General features: G+C 43.2%; 1 protein-coding gene across 1 annotated transcript in view; it reads left to right on the forward strand.

Annotated features, from left to right (window-relative positions):
* The window catches only part of TRPC4AP (transient receptor potential cation channel subfamily C member 4 associated protein), a 288,555-nt gene that overhangs the window by 58,686 nt on the left and 209,869 nt on the right, over positions 1 to 20,000 (forward strand). The window lies entirely within an intron of this gene.

Consider the following 20,000-nt stretch of genomic DNA (forward strand, 5'->3'; position numbering starts at 1 on the left):
TAACTTCTTGCATTCTTTGCGCTATCATCACAGATTAGCTAAGCTGAGGTCCTTCTCTCTTCTCCTTTACCCGATTCCTTGGGCTGGTGAGGCACTGAGGCAACTATCCTTCTAACGGTCTGACCTAAGCTCTGTGAGGCTATATTGTGATGTGCAGACAGGGAAACAACTAATTCCTTTCTAACTACAAGCTGGGAAGATGGGAAATAAAATATTTTTATCAGAATATTTATATCTCTTGCCTTTTTTCAGCTCAATACATTTCTGTATTTAAAAAAAAAAAAAAAAAAGACAATTTTCCCCGACAATAAGCCAGTCTTCTCTACCTGCGTCTGTTTTTTGTATTTCAAAATGGTAATGATTTATTTTGTGAATTAGACAAAAAAATCTGAAACTACTTGATCAATGCTAGTTTGTTTTGCTTTGAAGTAAATGAAGCTGAATCACAAACACCTGGCAATATAATAGTGTAGTACATACTTGTGTATGTTTTTCTATAGCTGCTGTCTACTTTTAGTATGACCAAGTAGTAAATATAATCTGTATATATAATTTTGATATTTTCTGTTTTTAAAATGACATTTAAAAACAAAAAAACATAGTAAAGTTATTTAGGGAATTGGATATGCTTAGAAATGTAATGCAGCTTATCCCCTGGCTGCACCCTTGCTTGCAGAAACACTAATTAGTACTGTCCTCTAGCATGACAGTACAGCTTACATGTTATATTCTCTAATTAAGAAAATGATGTATATCAGTGTTCTCCCCAGAACCTATTTGATGGCCAAACTGCCTGACTGATTTTGACCACCTGGCTAAAGTTTTAGCCAATATTTCGCTAAAAAGAGCTAATATTTTCTTTTTTCAATGTTTGTTGCGCAAATTATCATTAAATCAATGTATGTTAAATTAAATGCAATTAATTTGCGTTCTGGACACCTTAAAGTGAAAGTAAAGTAAAAATGATATTGACTAATCCTTTCTCGATTAACTCAGTCGCTAACCCTTGAAGATATAATCTTTATATAATTACTCCCATACTGTTATAAGTGCTTCCTCCGCCCACCTGCTCATTTTCTGGTTTTACTCCTTTGCACGTAAGAGCAGTCCCACCCTCTCTTACGTGTACCTCTGTGCACTTTATTGTTATGCTTAATTAGATTGTGCATGCATCGAGAAACACCTGCAGTGATCAGGTCTAGATTTCAGTGAGATGCGCATTTAGATTGGTAGGCGTAGAGCGAGTCAGTTAGGACGCCAGTGGGGACCAATTAGAACTTATAAAATGAGATTCGTCATTCAAAAATATTTTTTTTTTTTTCCCTGTCCAGGCAGAGTTACAGCATGAAAAGGTATCAGTGTAAAAGGTAGGATTTGAATGCGTTAAGTCTAGAGGAAACTGTACAGATCTATTCAGTTCAGGCCCAACCCTAATATTTTTTGTTTCTAGCATGTTTCTATCTATAAACTCCGCCCCCCCCCGGGGGCTTATTCTTTAAGCTAAGGGACACAGATCCCATCTTTAACTCCCTACAAAATTCATAAGAGTGCTTTATTATAGTTAGAGTTGATAATCCCATCCCCAATACATATATAAAACTATAGTCCTGAGGACCCAAAAGGGGTCCTATATGTTATATGCTTTAAAAATCTGAGGTTAGTTTTGATGTCCAACGACCACATAGGAGTATTACAATTTTAGAATTGTTTTTGACCATTAGTTCTTTAATACCTAGAGTTTTAGAAATTTAAGCTCTCATTTATGATTTAAACAAGGTTTGTCATGATTAATGTATTGGCAGTGATGTATATTTTCGACAATTGTCCTTACGGGTTAAGGGCCTATGTTTGTGGTCATAATAGTTTGTAATGTTTTATTCTTTTGCCTCAATAAAAAATAAAAAAAAATAAAAAAAATATAGAACAGTCATAAATTACCAACATTAACCAATTCAGTATTCCAGTCTTTTCCAAATAGATTCAGATCACCTCATATGAAGAAAGGTTTTTGCATAGATCAAGAAGTTAGTCTCAGATTTTGCTTAAAGTGACTGTGCCCCAATTTGGCAGCAGTTATTCAGTCACAAGTTTCAGCAGACAAAAAGACCTTTTTTTTTTCTATCATTTTGCATGATGTTATACCATGAGATATAACACTCCCTTTTTTATTCTTATTGTAATCATTGGTGATTATTTGGAAGTGCCCCACAGTGCTTGTCTCGATTGGCCCTTCGGATGCTTAGCATTGATTGGTTATTTGGGAGATGCCTCCCTGATTATCTTATCTGGCTCTGCATGTGTTCCAATAGTTAATTTATTTGGCTGTCATACCAGTTTTAATCCCCTTGGGGGCAGCAGACAATCGCAAATACAGTCTCACCATCAATTATCGCTACAATCCAAATATCTCCTTATATTGTTTATATTCAACATACTATAATCTCTTGTATTAATAAATCATGTTTCATAAAAAAAAAAAAAAAAGGTAGGATTTGAAGTTTACGAAGTCGGATCCAAAAAAATGATGAATGAATGTCCACAAAATTTAGAAGATATTTAAGACGCTGCAGAGTCGTATAGTGTAGTTGACTTTTCCTTTAAAGTGAAGGTTAATTATAGCGTTTCAAAAACGCTAGGTTTTACCATAACTAAAAATTAATGGCGACCTTCATTCATCAGTTTAAAAAAAAAAAAACTGATTAAAAGGTGCCTTTTTTTTCCCCCCGCAGGTTCACTGCGAAGCCTAGCGGGCCACAGTGCTGCTCATTTTTTTTTCTTCTTCAATGAGGTGACATCTCCACCTCTTAACCAATAGCCGTGTGTGCGCCTACAGCATAATGTCAATTGCCCCACACGGCTATTGGTTAAGAGGGGGAGACATAATTTCATTTAAAAAATGAGCAGGGCTGTCAGAGCCGGCATGCTTAGCAGTGAAGCTGGGGCAAGATAAAGGCACCTTTTCATCCATTTATTAATATTTTCTTTCTAATCACACGATGAGTCCACGGATCATCTAATTACTATTGGGAATATCACTCCTGCCCAGCAAAGCTGTTAAATATCACCTCCCTTCACTCCAACCCCAGTCATTCTCTTTGCCTACGTTAGAGCAAGGAAGTGGTAAAGTTAGGTGTTAGAATGAAGATTCTTCAAGCAAGATTTTATTATTTTTTAAATGTTGCAAGATTGTGCTGCTTTGTCCTAGGGTGTAGCTGTAGTCCATATCGGTCTCTTCAGTAGCGCAGTGGTGGCTTTAGATCAATGGGAACTTGTGGGGTATAATCGTCACTGCGCCTCTTATATTCTAATGGTGCCCTATTTTCTAAAGCCTGAGTAAGTTTATTCAGTCTTTGCATTTTTCTCCACAGGTCCATGTGAGGAATCATGCCTCTCAAACCTAGTGAGCTGCCTTGCTGCCGGGCAGATTTACAAAGGTAAGTGCTGACTTTTTATTTTCTGGGATCGTTATTCAGAATAAAGGATGGCACTTTAAAATAAATTAAATGTGTTTGGGACATAAGAGATTCTCTTATGACTTGGAGAATTTTTATTACGGCAGTAATAGCAGGCACTGGGGACGAGGAGCAGGCTCAGAGGTGGTGTTTTTTAGCTTAAAGGGACAGTCAAGTCCAAAAAAAACTTTCATTTTTCAAATAGGGCATGTAATTTTAAACAACTTTCCAATTTACTTTTATCAACAATTTTGCTGTGTTCTCTTGGTATTCTAGTTGAAAGCAAACCTAGGGAGGCACATATAATTTCTAAGCCCTTGAAGGCCGCCTCTATTTTATTTACTTTTCACAGCAGGGGAGAGCAAGCTCATGTAGGCCATATAGATAACATTGTGATCACGCCCGTGGCTAGTGGCAGACACTGCACTAATTGGCTAAAATGCAACTATATGCAAAATAACTAAGTCATGTGATTAGGGGCGGTCAGAAGATGCTTAGATACAAGTTAGTCACAGAAGTAAAAAGTGTATTAATATAACAGTGTTGGTTTTGCAAAAACTGTGGAATGGGTAATAAAGGGATTATCTATATTTTTAAACAACAAAAATACTGGTGTTGACTGTCCCTTTAAGTAACAATAAAACGGCATTGCTATGCTTTTGACCGGAGGGAAAATTTTTTCTTGTTACACCCACCATGGGCGGGGCTAACGGAAGCACCTGTGTTCTGTGGCAAGGAAGACTTTGTCACAGTTTTTGGTCGCATTACGGACTTCAACTGACAGAATAAATAGGTTGAGTCCGGATCATCTAACAGTCTATAAACTCGGGTGTTAGTCAGGCAGGTAAGCACCTCAGCAAAGTTAAGCTGAGGTGTAAAGGTGTCCTGAGTATTTAATTTCTCCTTATGTTATTTTAATTTCTTGCTGAAAAATAAAGCGAGGTATTTGTGAGGTATTTTTTTTATTTAATAAAATATCAGTTATCTATCTATTCAGTTTTGTGGTGAATAAAGATGGACCAAGAGGCCCTGCAAGATGTTACATGTTTATGTTTTGATGCTAATGTTGAACCACCAATCCCTTTCTGTTCCTCATGTATTGAGAGAACTTTACATTATAGAGATAGACTTTTTCCAAAAAAAAAAACAGGCGGATGCTGTTCAGGAGTTTTCTGACAATGTTCAAAATATGCCGCAGCTTTCTTCTTAAGTGTCCCAAAACTTAGCGTCCATACAGCTAGTGCCCTGCGCTTCCTCCACTACTCCACCTGGAGTTACATTGCAAGACATCGCTTCCCTCATGTCCTCTGCGGTTTCTGATGCGTTGTCTGCTTTTCCCATGCTGTAGGGAAAGCGCAAGAGGAAAAGTAAACAATCAGTAAGTGAGGTTACTGACACAGTTGTTGCTATTTCAAATGCCCCCTCCCAGAAGCCTGAGGAGGAGGATACTTTGGTAGCATCTGAGGGTGAAATCTCAGACAGTGTAATTCCTCCTGCTGATACTGAAGTTATATCCTTCAGGTTTAAGCTAGAACACCTCCGTCTGTTACTCAAGGAGGTTTTAACTACACTGGACGACAGCGACACCATGGTCATTGTCAATCCTAAAAAATCCAGTAAACAAAATAAATATTTTGATGTACCTTCCATGGTGGAAGTTTTTCCTGTACCAGATCGAGCTACAGAGATTATTGCTAAGGAATGGGAGAGTCCGGGTATCCCTTTTTCTCCATCCCCTATATTTTTAAAAAGATATTTCCTATAGCAGATTCTATCAAGGAGTCTTGGCAGACGGTACCCAAGGTGGAAGGGGCAATTTTCACGCTAGCCAAGAGAACTACCATTCCCATGGAGGATAGTTGTTCTTTTAAGGATCCTATGGATAAGAAATTAGAGGGGTTACTCAAGAAAATGTATGTACACCAGGGTTTACAATGGCAACCTGCGGTTTGTATTGCTACTGTCACTAGTGCGGCAGCATACTGGTTTGATGCATTGTCTGAATCTGTTCGGACTGACACTCCACTCATTGAAATCCAGGAAAGGATTAAGGCCCTTAAGTTGGCCAACTCCTTTATCACGGATGCTTCCTTTCAGGTTATTAAGCTGGGAGCTAAGATTTCTGGTTTTGCCGTACTGGCCCGCAGAGCTTTATGGTTTAAAATCGTGGTCTGCGGATGTGTCATCTAAGTCTAAACTTTTCTTGATTCCTTACAAGGGAAATACTTTGTTTGGGCCTGGTTTGACGGAAATAATTTCTGACATTACGGGAGGAAAGGGACATTTCCTCCCTCAGGATAAGAGAAATAAACAAAAGGGACGTCAGAGTAATTTTCGTTCCTTTCAAAATTTCAAGGGAAATCCATTCACTCCCTCCTCCAAGCAGGAGCAGTCCAAGCCTTCCTGGAGGCCCAATCAGTCTTGGAATAAGGGAAAACAATCCAAAAAGCCTGCTATTGAATCAAAAGCAGCATGAAGGGCCTGCCCCTGATCCGAGACCGGATCTTGTGGGGGGCAGACTTTCATTTTTCACTCGGGCTTGGGTTCGAGATGTTCAGGATCCATGGGCGGTGGACATAGTGTCCCAGGGATACAAACTAGAGTTCAAGACCTTTCCTCCTAGGGGCAGAGTTCTGCTTTCAAGATTCTCTGTAGACCAGACAAAAAGAGAGGCGTTCTTACACTGTGTTCGGGACCTCTCTGACCTGGGAGTGATAGTTCCTGTTCCAATGCAGGAACAGGGTCTGGGGTTCTATTCCAATCTGTAAGTGGTTCCCAAAAAGGAGGGAACCTTCAGACCAATTTTAGATCTCAAGAGTCTAAACAAATTCCTCAGTGTCGTCCTTCAAGATGGAAACTTTTCGTTCCATTCTTCCTTTGGTCCAAGAGGGTAAATTTATGACAACAGTGGATTTAAAGGACGCGTACCTGCATGTTACCATCCACAGGGACCATCACAAGTTTCTAAGGTTTGCATTTCTAGACAAACACTTCCAGTTTGTGGCTCTTCCATTCGGCCTTGCCACAGCTCCAAGAATTTTCTCAAAGGTTCTGGGATCCCTGTTGGCGGTGCTTCGATTGCGGGGCATTGCAGTGGCGCCTTATCTGGACTACATTCTGGTTCAGGCTCCATCCTTTGAGCAAGCAAGATCCCACACGGAAATGGTATCTTTCATGCGGTCTCACGGATGGAAGGTGAATTTGGAAAATAGTTCCTTAGTTCCAAATACAAGGGTAATTTTTCTTGGGAACCATAATAGATTCCTTATCAATGAAGATTTTTCTGACAGAAGTCAGGAAATCAGATTTTCGATTCTTTCCTAGCACTTCAGTCCTCTCCTCGGCCATCAGTGGCTCAGTGCATGGAGGTTATCGGTCTGATGGTAGTGGCAATGGACATCATCCCGTTCTCCCATTTCCACCTCAGACCTCTGCAGTTAAGCATGCTCAGGGAGTGGAATGGAGACTATGCGGATCTGTCTCCGCAATTACAGCTGGAGCAGGAGACAAGGGATTCTCTTTGGTGGTTGTCTCAGGATCATCTCTCCCAGGGAACCTGCTTTCGCAGACCCTCTTGGGTGATTGTGACAACAGACGCCAGCCTTCTGGGATGGGGAGCAGTCTGGGGCTCTCTAAAGGCTCAGGGAACATGGACTCAGTCGGAGTCTGCTCTCAGCTCCAGAATGTTTATGGGTAGAACAATCTTCAATGCTCTTCTGGCCTGGCCTGGCCTGGCCTGGCCTGGCCTCAGTTAGCCTCAGCCTGTTTCATCAGGTTACAGTCGAACAACATAATTTCAGTGGCTTATATCAACCATCAGGGAGGAACGCAGAGTTCCTTGGAAATGAGGGAGGTAGCCAAGATAATTCAGTGGGCGGAGACCCACAATTGCTGTCTGTCGGCGATCCACATCCCAGGAGTGGACAACTGGGAATCGGACTTCCTGAGCAGGCAGACCTTTCACCCGGGGGAGTGGGAACTACATCCGGAAGTATTTTACAGCCTGATTCTCAAATGGGGTCAGCCGGAATTGGGTCTCATGGCATCTCGGCAGAATGCCAAGCTTCCGAGGTACGGGTCGAGGTCAAGGGACCCTCAGGCTATACTGATAGACGCCCTGGCGGTACCTTGGAATTTCAGTCTTGCATACCTATTTATTCCGTTCGCTCTTCTACCTCGGGTCATTGCTCGAATCAAGCAGAAGAGGGCGTCGGTGATCCTCATTGCACCGGCGTGGCCTCGCAGGATTTGGTATGCAGACTTGGTGGACATGTCATCTCTTCCACCTTGGAGACTTGAGGACCGTTGAGGAAGGATTTCCTACTTCAAGGACCCTTCCTTCATCCAAATTTAGTTTCTCTGAAGCTGACTGCTTGGAGATTGAACTCTTAATTTTATCCAAGCGTGGATTTTCAGAGTCGGTCATTGAGACCATGATTTCATGGCGTAAATATCTGTATTGGTGTGAATCTAAGGGATACTTTTGGAGGAGTTAGGATTCCTAAAATTCTGTCCTTTCTCCAAGAGGGTTTGGAGAAGGGTTTATCGGCAAGTTCCCTAAGGGGTCAAATTTCTGCCTTGTCTAGTTTGTTACATAAACGTCTGGCGGACGTCCCAGATGTGCAATCGTTTTGTCAGGCCTTGGTCAGGATCAGGCCTGTATTCAAGCCAGTTACTCCTCCCTGGAGTCTTAATTTAGTGCTTAAGTTTCTTCAAGGGGCTTCGTTTGAGCCTATGCATTTTTTAGATATTAAGTTAGCTTGAAAAGTTGTTTCTTGTTGCTATTTCATCTGCTCATAGTGTCAGAGCAGAGTCCCCTTACCTTATTTTTCATTCGGATAAAGTAGTTTTGCGTACTAAGTTAGGGTTTCTCCCTAAGGTAGTTTTAGATAGGAACATTAATCCGGAGATTGTCCTAAGTGTCCTAAGCCTCCTTCTCAGAAGGAATGACTTCTGCACAATCTGGACGTGGTGCGTGCATTAAAATTCTATTTGCAGGAGACTAAGGATTTTCGTCAGTCTTCTGCTCTGTTTGTGGTATCTCTGGGAAACGTAAGGGGCAGAAAGCTACGGCTACTTCTCTTTCTTTGTGGCTGAAAAATATCTTTCGGTTTGCTTATGAAACTGCTGGACAGCAGTCTCCTGAGAGTTACGGTTCATTCTACGAGGGCTGTTTCCTCTTCCTGGGCATTCAAAAATTAAGCTCCTGTTGAACAGATTTGCAAGGCTGCAACATGGTCCTCTCTTCACACTTTTTCAAAATTCTATAAATTTGACACTTTTGCCTCGGCTGAGGCCTCTTTTGGGAGAAAGGTTCTTCAAGCAGTGGTGCCTTCAGTTTAGGTTCCCGGTCTTGTCCCTCCCTTATCTGTGTCCTCTAGCTTGGGTATTGATTCCCAATAGTAATTAGATGATCTGTGGACTCATCGTGTCATTAGAAAGAAAACTAAATTTATGCTTACCTGATAAATGTATTTATTTCTTGACACAATGAGTCCACGGCCTACCCTGTTCTTTTTGGACAGGTTTTGTTGGTATATTATAAACTTCAGACACCTCTGCACCTTTTCTCCAACATAGGTGTGTCCGGTCCACGGCGTCATCCTTACTTGTGGGATATTCTCTTCCCCAACAGGAAATGGCAAAGAGCCCAGCAAAGCTGGTCACATGATCCCTCCTAGGCTCCGCCTACCCCAGTCATTCTCTTTGCCGTTGTACAGGCAACATCTCCACGGAGATGGCTTAGAGTTTTTTAGTGTTTAACTGTAGTTTTTATTATTCAATCAAGAGTTTGTTATTTTAAAATAGTGCTGGTATGTACTATTTACTCTGAAACAGAAAAGAGATGAAGATTTCTGTTTGTAAGAGGAAAATGATTTTAGCAACCGTTACTAAAATCCATGGCTGTTCCACACAGGACTGTTGAGAGGAATTAACTTCAGTTGGGGGAACAGTGAGCAGTCTTTTGCTGCTTGAGGTATGACACATTCTAACAAGACGATGTAATGCTGGAAGCTGTCATTTTCCCTATGGGATCCGGTAAGCCATGTTTATTCAGAAAGTAAATAAGGGCTTCACAAGGGCTTATTAAGACTGTAGACTTTTTCTGGGCTAAATCGATTCATATATTACACATATTTAGCCTTGAGGAATCATTTAATCTGGGTATTTTGGTAAAATAATATCGGCAGGCACTGTTTTAGACACCTTATTCTTTAGGGGCTTTCCCTAATCATAGGAAAGAGCCTCATTTTCGCGCCGGTATTGCGCACTTGTTTTTGAGAGGCATGACATGCAGTCGCATGTGTGAGGAGCTCTGATACATAGAAAAGACTTTCTGAAGGCATCATTTGGTATCGTATTCCCCTTTGGGCTTGGTTGGGTCTCAGCAAAGCAGATACCAGGGACTGTAAAGGGGTTAAAGTTAAAAACGGCTCCGGTTCCGTTATTTTAAGGGTTAAAGCTTCCAAATTTGGTGTGCAATACTTTTAAGGCTTTAAGACACTGTGGTGAAATTTTGGTGAATTTTGAACAATTCCTTCATACTTTTTCGCAATTGCACTAATAAAGTGTGTTCAGTTTAAAATTTAAAGTGACAGTAACGGTTTTATTTTAAAATGTTTTTTGTACTTTGTTATCAAGTTTATGCCTGTTTAACATGTCTGAACTACCAGATAGACTGTGTTCTGAATGTGGGGAAGCCAGGGTTCCTTCTCATTTAAATAAATGTGATTTATGTGACACTGAAAATGATGCCCAAGATGATTCCTCAAGTGAGGGGAGTAAGCATGGTACTGCATCATTCCCTCCTTCGTCTACACAAGTCTTGCCCACTCAGGAGGCCCCTAGTACATCTAGCGCGCCAATACTCCTTACTATGCAACAATTAACGGCTGTAATGGATAATTCTATCAAAAACATTTTAGCCAAAATGCCCACTTATCAGCGTAAGCGCGACTGCTCTGTTTTAGATACTGAAGAGCATGAGGACGCTGATGATAATGGTTCTGAAATGCCCCTACACCAGTCTGAGGGGGCCAGGGAGGTTTTGTCTGAGGGAGAAATTTCAGATTCAGGGAAAATTTCTCAACAAGCTGAACCCGATGTGATTACATTTAAATTTAAGTTGGAACATCTCCGCGCTCTGCTTAAGGAGGTATTATCCACTCTGGATGATTGTGAGAATTTGATCATCCCAGAGAAACTATGTAAAATGGACAAGTTCCTAGAGGTCCCGGGGCTCCCAGAAGCTTTTCCTATACCCAAGCGGGTGGCGGACATTGTAAATAAAGAATGGGAAAGGCCCGGTATACCTTTCGTCCCTCCCCCCATATTTAAAAAATTGTTTCCTATGGTCGACCCCAGAAAGGACTTATGGCAGACAGTCCCCAAGGTCGAGGGAGCGGTTTCTACTTTAAACAAACGCACCACTATACCCATAGAAGATAGTTGTGCTTTCAAAGATCCTATGGATAAAAAATTAGAAGGTTTGCTTAAAAAGATGTTTGTTCAGCAAGGTTACCTTCTACAACCAATTTCATGCATTGTCCCTGTCACTACAGCCGCGTGTTTCTGGTTCGATGAACTAGTTAAGGCGATCGATAGTGATTCTCCTCCTTATGAGGAGATTATGGACAGAATCCGTGCTCTCAAATTGGCTAATTCTTTCACCCTAGACGCCACTTTGCAATTGGCTAGGTTAGCGGCGAAAAATTCTGGGTTTGCTATTGTGGCGCGCAGAGCGCTTTGGTTGAAATCTTGGTCAGCGGATGAGTCTTCCAAGAACAAACTACTTAACATTCCTTTCAAGGGGAAAACGCTGTTTGGCCCTGACTTGAAAGAGATTATCTCTGATATCACTGGGGGTAAGGGCCACGCCCTTCCTCAGGATAGGTCTTTCAAGGCCAAAAATAAACCTAATTTTCGTCCCTTTCGTAGAAACGGACCAGCCCCAAGTGCTACGTCCTCTAAGCAAGAGGGTAATACTTCTCAAGCCAAGCCAGCCTGGAGACCAATGCAAGGCTGGAACAAGGGAAAGCAGGCCAAGAAACCTGCCACTGCTACCAAGACAGCATGAAATGTTGGCCCCCGATCCGAGACCGGATCTGGTGGGGGGCAGACTCTCTCTCTTCGCTCAGGCTTGGGCAAGAGATGTTCTGGATCCTTGGGCACTAGAAATAGTCTCCCAAGGTTATCTTCTGGAATTCAAGGGGCTTCCCCCAAGGGGGAGGTTCCACAGGTCTCAATTGTCTTCAGACCACATAAAAAGACAGGCATTCTTACATTGTGTAGAAGACCTGCTAAAAATGGGAGTGATTCATCCTGTTCCATTAGGAGAACAAGGGATGGGGTTCTACTCCAATCTGTTCATAGTTCCCAAAAAAGAGGGAACGTTCAGACCAATCTTAGATCTCAAGATCTTAAACAAGTTTCTCAAGGTTCCATCGTTCAAGATGGAAACCATTCGAACAATTCTTCCTTCCATCCAGGAAGGTCAATTCATGACCACGGTGGATTTAAAGGATGCGTATCTACATATTCCTATCCACAAGGAACATCATCGGTTCCTAAGGTTCGCATTCCTGGACAAGCATTACCAGTTCGTGGCGCTTCCTTTCGGATTAGCCACTGCTCCAAGGATTTTCACAAAGGTACTAGGGTCCCTTCTAGCGGTGCTAAGACCAAGGGGCATTGCAGTAGTACCTTACTTGGACGACATTCTGATTCAAGCGTCGTCCCTTCCTCAAGCAAAGGCTCACACGGACATAGTCCTGGCCTTTCTCAGATCTCACGGATGGAAAGTGAACGTGGAAAAGAGTTCTCTATCTCCGTCGACAAGGGTTCCCTTCTTGGGAACAATAATAGACTCCTTAGAAATGAGGATTTTTCTGACAGAGGCCAGAGAAACAAAACTTCTAAACTCTTGTCGGACACTTCATTCCGTTCCTCTTCCTTCCATAGCGCAGTGCATGGAAGTAATAGGTTTGATGGTAGCGGCAATGGACATAGTTCCTTTTGCGCGCATTCATCTAAGACCATTACAACTGTGCATGCTCAGTCAGTGGAATGGGGACTATACAGACTTGTCTCCGAAGATACAAGTAAATCAGAGGACCAGAGACTCACTCCGTTGGTGGCTGTCCCTGGACAACCTGTCACAAGGGATGACCTTCCGCAGACCAGAGTGGGTCATTGTCACGACCGACGCCAGTCTGATGGGCTGGGGCGCGGTCTGGGGATCCCTGAAAGCTCAGGGTCTTTGGTCTCGGGAAGAATCTCTTCTACCGATAAATATTCTGGAACTGAGAGCGATATTCAATGCTCTCAAGGCTTGGCCTCAGCTAGCGAAGGCCAAGTTCATACGGTTTCAATCAGACAACATGACGACTGTTGCGTACATCAACCATCAGGGGGGAACAAGGAGTTCCCTGGCGATGGAAGAAGTGACCAAAATCATTCAATGGGCGGAGACTCGCTCCTGCCACTTGTCTGCAATCCACATCCCAGGAGTGGAAAATTGGGAAGCGGATTTTCTGAGTCGTCAGACATTGCATCCGGGGGAGTGGGAACTCCATCCGGAAATCTTTGCCCAAATCACTCAACTGTGGGGCATTCCAGACATGGATCTGATGGCCTCTCGTCAGAACTTCAAGGTTCCTTGCTACGGGTCCAGATCCAGGGATCCCAAGGCGACTCTAGTAGATGCACTAGTAGCACCTTGGACCTTCAAACTAGCTTATGTATTCCCGCCGTTTCCTCTCATCCCCAGGCTGGTAGCCAGGATCCATCAGGAGAGGGCGTCGGTGATCTTGATAGCTCCTGCGTGGCCACGCAGGACTTGGTATGCAGATCTGGTGAATATGTCATCGGCTCCACCATGGAAGCTACCTTTGAGACGAGACCTTCTTGCTCAAGGTCCGTTCGAACATCCGAATCTGGTCTCACTCCAGCTGACTGCTTGGAGATTGAACGCTTGATTTTATCAAAACGAGGGTTCTCAGATTCTGTTATTGATACTCTTGTTCAGGCCAGAAAGCCTGTAACTAGAAAAATTTACCACAAAATATGGAAAAAATATATCTGTTGGTGTGAATCTAAAGGATTCCCCTGGGACAAGGTAAAGATTCCTAAGATTCTATCCTTTCTCCAAGAAGGATTGGAGAAAGGATTATCTGCAAGTTCCTTGTAGGGACAGATTTCTGCCTTGTCTGTGTTACTTCACAAAAAGCTGGCAGCTGTGCCAGATGTTCAAGCCTTTGTTCAGGCTCTGGTTAGAATCAAGCCTGTTTACAAACCTTTGACTCCTCCTTGGAGTCTCAACTTAGTTCTTTCAGTTCTTCAGGGGGTTCCGTTTGAACCCTTACATTCCGTTGATATTAAGTTATTATCTTGGAAAGTTTTGTTTTTGGTTGCAATTTCTTCTGCTAGAAGAGTTTCAGAATTATCTGCTCTGCAGTGTTCTCCTCCTTATCTGGTGTTCCATGCAGATAAGGTGGTTTTACGTACTAAACCTGGTTTTCTTCCAAAAGTTGTTTCTAACAAAAACATTAACCAGGAGATAGTCGTGCCTTCTTTGTGTCCGAAACCAGTTTCGAAGAAGGAACGTTTGTTGCACAATTTGGATGTTGTTCGCGCTCTAAAATTCTATTTAGATGCTACAAAGGATTTTAGACAAACATCTTCCTTGTTTGTTGTTTATTCTGGTAAAAGGAGAGGTCAAAAAGCAACTTCTACCTCTCTCTCTTTTTGGATTAAAAGCATCATCAGATTGGCTTACGAGACTGCCGGACGGCAGCCTCCTGAAAGAATCACAGCTCATTCCACTAGGGCTGTGGCTTCCACATGGGCCTTCAAGAACGAGGCTTCTGTTGATCAGATATGTAGGGCAGCGACTTGGTCTTCACTGCACACTTTTACCAAATTTTACAAGTTTGATACTTTTGCTTCTTCTGAGGCTGTTTTTGGGAGAAAGGTTTTGCAAGCCGTGGTGCCTTCCATTTAGGTGACCTGATTTGCTCCCTCCCTTCATCCGTGTCCTAAAGCTTTGGTATTGGTTCCCACAAGTAAGGATGACGCCGTGGACCGGACACACCTATGTTGGAGAAAACAGAATTTATGTTTACCTGATAAATTACTTTCTCCAAGGGTGTGTCCGGTCCACGGCCCGCCCTGGTTTTTTAATCAGGTCTGATAATTTATTTTCTTTAACTACAGTCACCACGGTATCATATGGTTTCTCCTATGCAAATATTCCTCCTTAACGTCGGTCGAATGACTGGGGTAGGCGGAGCCTAGGAGGGATCATGTGACCAGCTTTGCTGGGCTCTTTGCCATTTCCTGTTGGGGAAGAGAATATCCCACAAGTAAGGATGACGCCGTGGACCGGACACACCGTTGGAGAAAGTAATTTATCAGGTAAACATAAATTCTGTATTTGCTTCCTTTCTCTCTCCTTTACTTCGGTCGATTGACTAGGGTTGGAGGGAAGGGAGGTAATATTTAACAGCTTTGCTGTGGTGCTCTTTGCCGCCTCCTGCTGGGCAGGAGTGATATTCCCAATAGTAATTAGATGATCCGTGGACTCATCGTGTCAAGAAAGAAAGAAATTTATCAGTTAAGGATACATTTTTTTTTTAATTTTTTTTTTAAACTGATTAATGAAGGTGACCTTATTTTTAGTGATCGTAAATCCTAGGATTTACCATCACTTTAACCCCTTCACCTATTTTGGACAAATATATACGTTGTACAGTACTTTTGGCTATTGTATCGCACAACGTGTATATATACGCCAAAGCTTCAGGAAGCTTCAACAGTCTCAGCTGTTTAAGTTACAGCCGAGAGCTGGAGTTTCCCTTCAAGAGAACTCCCTCTCTTTGTTCCCTTCAAGAGAGGACTGGAGTTTTAAGTAATCATATAAATTTCTCAGTGAGAGTATTGATGGAAGTTAGTCTGGAGATGCAGGGAAGTTTTTCTGAGAAACTATCCAGGCTGTTGGCTAACAACTGCTGCACAATCTGTGTTGACTAGTTTCACTGCTTGCTTTAAATCACTCCGATCAGGTCCCTATCAGAGCGTTGCTACAAGGCTGTCACACTTGAGGCTGTATCTGTTCCACAGCATGGAACCTACAGGGTAAGTCTGCTTTATTGTTATAGCAGGTACTCCTGTATAGGGTCACAGTGTGACTCATCTATACCTCAATAGGATAAAGGGTTAATATCTCCTGTAGGGAAATTTATTGGGAACAGTTATAGGGATTTTTATGTTCTGCATTAGGTTTGGGCTCATAAGACTGTGCTTTTGGCTTGGGAACAGACAGGTTTCACTTTTTGTTTTTGAGTGTAGCACAGCTCATAATAGCTTAACACTCTTTTGCATAGCAGGGGAAGTCCTGTCTTACGCACCACGTGACAGAGTGTGGCCTCTTAAACTTCCTTGTGATTCTGCTGCAGACAGCACTCCTGAGGAGAGCGTTTCACTGATCATTTGTCTGGGTCTAGGAGATTGTGAGTGCCCCAGCCTTTGGGATTGTAAAGGTGCCTGTTTATATTAAAAACACTTGTTTTTTTTTATTCTGTCTGTGGAATTTCATACCAAAGCTATGGAGGACTCTCATACTACGTTAGAGGGTTCCACTCCTTCTATAGTGAATAATAAAACCTTTTTATATTGTGAGGAGACTGGAGACTGTGGTTTGTCCGCCTGTTTAATTTTGTTCCAATTGCCTAAGCACTGTTTTAAGTCTAAGAAGGGAGCTAAGTCTGACAATACCCATAGCACAATTAGTTCCTCTGAGCCATCAACCTCTCAGGATTCTATGACTCGAGGGATTTCTGCCTTGTCTACTCAAACCGCTTCACATGCAGTTCCCTGCTGCACAGCTAATTCTCCATTTGGAGGGGGCCTTTTTCCTGCGGACTTTACCATGCAGCTACATTCTCTAGGATACGTAAGAGGTTAAATATGGTTCTCCTGACTTAGTCATCTAAATTCCTATCAGAGTTATCTAGCCTGTATGTCTCAGCTATCCGAGGATGAGTTAACCTCTGTAGCGTCAGAGAGTGAACGTCTGTTACTAAGTTTCCTCCGGCAGAGGAACCCTCCTTTAGATTCAAAATTGAACATTTGCGTTTCTTTCTAAAGGAGGTCCTGTCTACGCTAGAGGTTCCTGAGGCTAAGCTACCTGAGGAACCTAAGATCCCTAAGTTAGACAGGATGTCAACGAAGACAGGAAGGTCCCACAGACTTTTTCTGTTCCAGTTCGTATGGTGAACATTATTAGTAACGAATGGGAAAGAATCAGAACTTCCTTTTCTCCCTCGGCAACTTTTAAGAAATTGTTCCCGGTCCCTGACTCTCAAATAGAATTGTGGGGTTCCATACCTAAGATGGATGGTGACATTTTGACGCTAGCTAAGCGTACTACTATCCCCCTTGAGGATAGTTCGTCCTTTAGAGAGCCTATGGACAAGAAGTTGGAAACTTTCTTGAGATATTCATCTGTGGTGCGATTATGCAAATTATTCGCCTGAACGCAAAGGCTTTAGGTTTTGGAGTTCTAGCCTGCCGGGCTCTCTGGTTGAAGTCTTGGTTTGCGGATATGACTTCTAAATCCAGGTTACTGTCTCTCCCCTTCAAGGGGAACATCTTTTCGGTCCAGGTCTGGACTCTATTATTTTCACGGTTACTGGAGGGAAAGTAGCCTTCCTGCCACAGGATAAGAACAGACCTAAGGGACGACAGCTGTCAAATTTTCGTTTGGACAAGTCCCATCGATCTCAATCATCATCCAAGCCCGAGCAGCCCAAGAGTACTTGGAAGCCTGCTCAGTCCTGGAACAAGTCCAAACAGACAAAGAAGCCCACCAAAAACAAGTCGGCATGAAGTTGCGGCACCCTATCTGGGATCGGATTGAGTAGGGGGCAGATTGTTGCTTTTCTCAGACGCTTGTTTTCCAGACGTTCAGGACCCCCTTGGGTCCTACTGGAGGTCGTATATCACAGGGATACCGGATAGGATTCAAGTCCTATCCGCCCAGGGGCAGATTCCTTCTCTCCAGACTGTCTACAAAACCAGAGAAGAGGACTTCCTTTTTAGGTTGCGTATGGGACCTAGTCTCTATAGGAGTAATTGCCCCGGTACTTGCATCAGAAAGAGATCTTGGGGTTCTATTCAAGCCTCTTCGTGGTTCCCAAAAAGGAGGGAACTTTTCGTCCAATTCTGGACTTGAAGTTCTTAAAGTTCTAAGCGTCCCATCCTTCAAGATGGAGACCATAAGATCAATCCTTCCTCTGGTTCAGGAAGGACAGTTTATGACTACCATAGACGGATGCATACCTTCACGTTCCGATACACAGGGAACATTTTCAATTCCTGTGGCTTGCATTTCTGGACCAACACTTCCAGTTCATAGCACTTCCATTTGGCTTAGCTACTGCTCCAAGGATATTTATGAAGGTTCTGGGAGCTTTTCTAGTGGTTTTCAGAACTGAGGTATCGCAGTAGCACCTTACCATCTTTTCGTCTAGCAAGGGAGCACTCGGAATTCCTTCTAAGTCTTCTTCGGTCACATGGAAGATAAACTTGGAAAATAATTCTCTTCACATACCAGGGTGAATTTCCTGGGTACAGTTATAAACTCGGTATCCATGAAGATCAGAGACATTGCAAGCCAACATCAGCTTGCCTTGCCCTCTAGGCCTCCCTAAGTCCTTCGGTGGCCCAGTGTATGGAGGTGATTGGCCTCATGGTGTCTTGTATGGACATCATTCCCTTTGCCAGATTCCATCTCAGGCCCTTACAACTATGCATGCTGAGATAATGAAACGACAACCATTCAGACCTGTTTCAACAGATAATACTGGATAACCTGTCGATAGATTCGCTCTCTTGATGGCTCTGTCAAGATCTCCTGTCCCAAGGCACGTGCTTAAGACCATGTTACCAATCAATATCTTGGAACTTCTGGCTATATTCAATGCCCTGAAGGCTTGGCCCCTTCTGGGTTGTCCCAGTTTATCCGATTCCAATCGGACAATATAACTTCGGTAGCGATCCACATTCTGTGTGTGGACAACTGGGAAGCAGACTTCCTCAGCAGGCAATCTTTTAACCCGGAGGAATGGTCTCGCCACCCCAAGGTATTTGCAGATATATGCTCCAGATGGAGGATGCCGGAGATGGACCTCATGGCCTCCCGTTTAAATGCCAAACTACCCAGGTACGGGTCAAGATCGAGGGATCCTCAAGCAGAACTAATAGATGCTCTGGAGGTTCAGACTCATGTCTATTTCCATTACCTCTTCTCCACCGTGTGGTGGCTCAGATCAACCAGGAGCAAGCACCAGTGATTCGAATTGCTCCATCTTTGCCGCAAAGGACTTGGTTCACAGATCTGGTGGGGATGTCCTCATCTCTTCCATAGAGGTTACCCTGTTGCAGGGTCCTGCTACTACAGGGACCCTTCCTACATCAAAATCTAGATTATCTGAGGCTGACTGCGTGGAGATTGATTGCTTAGTCTTAGCCAAGAGACGTTTCTCTGAGAGTGTTATTGCCACTTTGATTCAAGCTCGTAAGCTGGTTACTAGACGCATCTACCATAAGGTGTGGGGAAAAGCGTGTTTTTTGTTTTTTTGGCATAAAGTTACGGTTGCCAGAATGTTATACGCTATCGGCCCTGTCTGTGTGTTGCTGCACAGGAGATTAGCTGAGCTTCAGGATGTGCTGTCTTTTAAGGCCCTGACTAGGATCAGGCCTGTGTTTTATGAAGGGTGCCTCCGCCTTGGAGTCTCAATCTGTTCTTCGTGTGTTGCAGCAGGCTCTGTTTGAGCCAATGCATACTGTTGACTTTAAACTGTTATCCTGGAAGGTTCTGTTTCTGTTGGCTATGGCCTCTGCTCGCAGGGTCTTGGAGATTTCTGCCTTGCAGTGTGATTTCCCCCTTACCTTGTTTTTTTCGCCGATAAGGCGGTTTTTATGCACTGTTAGGTTTCCTTCCTAAGGTGGTGTCAGATCAGGACATTAATCAAGAGATGATGGTTCCTTCATTGTCCGAATCCTTCCTCTGTGAAGGAACGTTTGCTTCACAATCTAGATGTGGTTCGTGCCTTGAAATTTTACCTTCAGGCTACTAAGGAGTTCAGACAATCATCATCTTTGTCATCTATGCAGGTTAACGTAGGGGGTCAGAAGGCCTCTACGTCGTCCTCGTCGTTCTGGTTGAGGAGTGTCATTCGCCTAGCTTATAAGACAGCTGGACAACAGGCTCCTGAGAGGATTTCGGCTCATTCCACTAGAGCAGTAGCTTCTTCCTGGGCTTTTAAGAATGAGGCCTCTATGGATCAGATTTGTAAGGCGGCTACCTGGTCCTCCTTACATACTTTTTCTAAATTTTACAAGTTTGAGCTTTTGGGAGAGAGGTTTTGCAGGCTGTGGTACCCTCAGATTAGGGTCCGCTTCCTTTTTGTTCCCTCCCGTTATTCCTTCGGTGTCGTCTGGAGCATGGGTATAGTTTTCCCAACAGTAAGGAATGAAGTCGTGGAC

The sequence above is a fragment of the Bombina bombina genome, chromosome 1 (genome assembly GCF_027579735.1).
Source record: "Bombina bombina isolate aBomBom1 chromosome 1, aBomBom1.pri, whole genome shotgun sequence".
In the NCBI taxonomy this organism is placed as follows: Eukaryota; Metazoa; Chordata; class Amphibia; order Anura; family Bombinatoridae; genus Bombina; species Bombina bombina.